A 3,063-nucleotide genomic window follows, 5' to 3' on the forward strand; every position below is an offset into this window, starting at 1 on the left:
TTTTTCCTCTTGGTTTTCTCCTTTTGGTCTGATTTTTCTGACATGACTTATAAAGAAATGTATATAAAAATGAATGCACATGTATAACCAAAAACTTAAAAGTAAAATGGAGAGTTGAAATAGGTCATCCCTGTGGTCCCTCACTAGAATCCTACTATGGCCTTTGGCATTTCACTTCGGTGCCATCTTAAATTTTATAGACATTCTGCCCATAACCTTACCCCATTCTCAAGTGCTACTTCTAGAAGGACCTTCCCATCTTAAATTATTCTTAAGTACATTAAAAAAGTTCCAATAGAAGTTTCACAGGGACAAGATCATGGCCAACTATTTGAGAGTAGTAACTTGCTTATTGAGTTTCTACAATGTCAGGCCTTGAACTAGAGAGCTTCTTCTTCTTCTTCTTCTTCTTCTTCTTCTTATTCTTCTTCTTCTTCTTCTTCTTCTTCTTCTTCTTCTTCTCCTCTTCTCTCTCTCTCTCTCTCTCTCTCTCTCTCTCTCTCTCTCTCTCTCTCTCTCTCTCTCTCTCTCTCTCTCTCTCTCTCTCTCTCTCTTTTTTTGCTAAGTTCCTTGAGGGAATGAGTTTTCTTTTCTCTCAAGAAATGCCAATATTTGATCTAGAACTGTGGGTCCACTGCTTCAAGACCTGTCAACTAGAGCATTCTTGGCAGCCACAGTGAGTACACTCAATGATCCGCCTCACGTCTAATTTGCTTTTTGGAACCCTACATATATAGTTGGTTCCAAAATTGGTATCTAGAGTCTGGATGCAACGGAGGCAACACAGATTTTCATAACTTTTTTTTCTTCCACTTTGCATTCAAATTCTTATCTGCATAACATTCTTTAATGTAGTACTCATACAATTCTCTACTTATGGCTTTCCTCTTATAAAAAAGATCAAATATGTATCTGATTTTCTGGAGATGAATCCTGAAAATTGGCCAGAGAGATTCTACTTTCCTCTTTCCTTCATGAGGTTCAGTTTCAGCTTCTTTCATCTTTTGATCCAATTCATCCAGCGTTGGTTGGATTAGCTCCCAGCCATGTGGAAGGGCTTTCCTGCTTCTTTTCACTTTAGGCATTTTCAACTGCTCCCAACCACCACCAGTCAAGCTTCCGTTTCCAAAATATATAAGGGCTGGTTTAGCCCTTAACAAGGTAAGTTCCTTATTTGTCTATTAGAATACTCACTAAATCTCCTGGTCACTGGAGGACTTCAGTGGAGGTGGGGTGTCTGTCCCTGTTCGGGCGCCAAAATGTCAAGATCTAGGCTAGCTCCTCTGAAGGGCTCAGAATAAGTCCTTGTCTCATGTTGGGTGCCAAAAATGTAAAGGTCCTGTCGTCTCTAAGTTATAATCCTTCTCTGGGAGGAGATCTCTTTTCTGTAAAATCTTTTCCTCAGTGAGCAGGTTTCTTGGGAAGCCTCTGGAGCCTCCAGCCCGAGTGGAGGTAGAATCTTGAACCCTCTTCTTCCTGAATCCTGGCTCTGAATCTCCTCAAGCTTCCCTGAAGTTCTCTGGGGAAGTCTTGTTCTTCTCCCAGTCTAGACTCTCTCCTTCCAGACTGCTGTCTAAACTCAATCTCCGTCTAGACTCTCCTTGCCCGACTGCTCTCCTCTTTCATCCTAGCAGAGATTGGGCTAGTGAGAACTCAGGGGCCTCTGGGAAATACTTCAACCAATGAACTTGCTCCTCTTAAAGGTTCAAACTCCTTTAAACATGTAAACTCCTCGCTCCCCCCAGAAGTCCAAAGGTGCAAACTCCTTTCAAATGTATAAACTCCTTTTCAGAAGTCTAAAGGTGTAAACTCCTAAAGGTGTGAACTCTGAGCTAGAAAATTGTTTAGACAACCTGCGTTATCACCTTGTACTCCTAACAGGCCAGGAAAAGCTATAAGGGATGACTCCTGACAGTGCCAGAACTAGGACTTGGAGGAATCCTAATCCCCAGTTCAGCGTTCTCTTTACATTCTGCTTGGATCCTTGACCCCCTAGAATTTTCAGTCTAATTGGGAAGATAACAGACATGTGTACTTTTTAAAAACCACTAATACTATTATTGAATTTTTTCATGGACTGAATTGTACTTTATATCTGTCTATATGAATTGTATCCACCCAACCATCCATCTGTCTATCAATCAACAATGGGAGGAGGACTGCTACTTTAAACTTTTCTTAGGCATTCATAGCATATAATTTAGAGGCATACTTCTTTTGCCCTATAACTCATCCTGAAGGTGGGGACCCAGATTTCCTTGGAAAGTGCACTAAATGGCAGAGAGCTCATCCTACAACCTAATTGGCTGTTTTAGCCACGGAGCCACGGAGGGAGGGTATAGGGAATAAAGATCCCTCCCTCTTCAACTCTTTAGGGATTCCCAGTGTTGGTTTGCTGTAACACTGCCCTAATAGGGTTGGAACTTCAGGATCGTTAGACAGCAGCAGCATCAATAACATGAGCCAGACCTGTTCTAGGGAACTGTGAAGTCAGTTTTCCTTGGCTTTCTTTGCCTGTGGTGTTTTTTCTTTCTTTCTTTCTTTCTTTTTTTTTTAAATCCTTGCTTCATCAGCCACACTGGTCTCTGAACTTTTCCCTTTTCTAGTAAAAGTGCAAATTCCAGATGGAGTTCTTGACCAACAACATCTTTCTACAGAAGTTGCTGTCTTAGATGCTTTGCAGAGTTCCAAAGATAAGATAAATAATTTACGGGATGTAGGTTTCTGATTACTCACTCACTCTATTAGCATTTAGAGCAAAGAGCTTAAGCCTCTGGGGAGTTTGATTAGTTCAGATGTAGTCCATCTGTTTTTGTTTTTTTGTGTGGGGTTTTTTTTTGGGGGGGTAGGATGGGGGAAGAGCCTGCCTGGAAAGACCAGGGAGCTCCCAGCATCCCACACATACTTTAGGAATGAATTGCCTAAATCATAAGGGTTTTACTGGAAATTCTGGGGAGCGCTGTTTTCTTGAATTTTTTTTTCAAATACACAGCTGTTAGGCCTTTTTTCCCCTTTTTCTGCTGAGTGAAAACAAAACCCCAAGATTGATTTTCAAAGATTTTT

The 3,063-nt window shown here is 41.1% G+C and overlaps 1 pseudogene; it reads right to left on the reverse strand.

Moving 5' to 3' along the window:
- Positions 1–649: 649 nt before the first annotated feature.
- LOC141540738 (protein BUD31 homolog pseudogene) lies at positions 650–1,085 on the reverse strand (annotated as a pseudogene).
- Between the last annotated feature and the right edge of the window lie 1,978 nt (positions 1,086–3,063).

The sequence above is a fragment of the Sminthopsis crassicaudata genome, chromosome 4 (assembly GCF_048593235.1).
Source record: "Sminthopsis crassicaudata isolate SCR6 chromosome 4, ASM4859323v1, whole genome shotgun sequence".
Classification (NCBI taxonomy): Eukaryota; Metazoa; Chordata; class Mammalia; order Dasyuromorphia; family Dasyuridae; genus Sminthopsis; species Sminthopsis crassicaudata.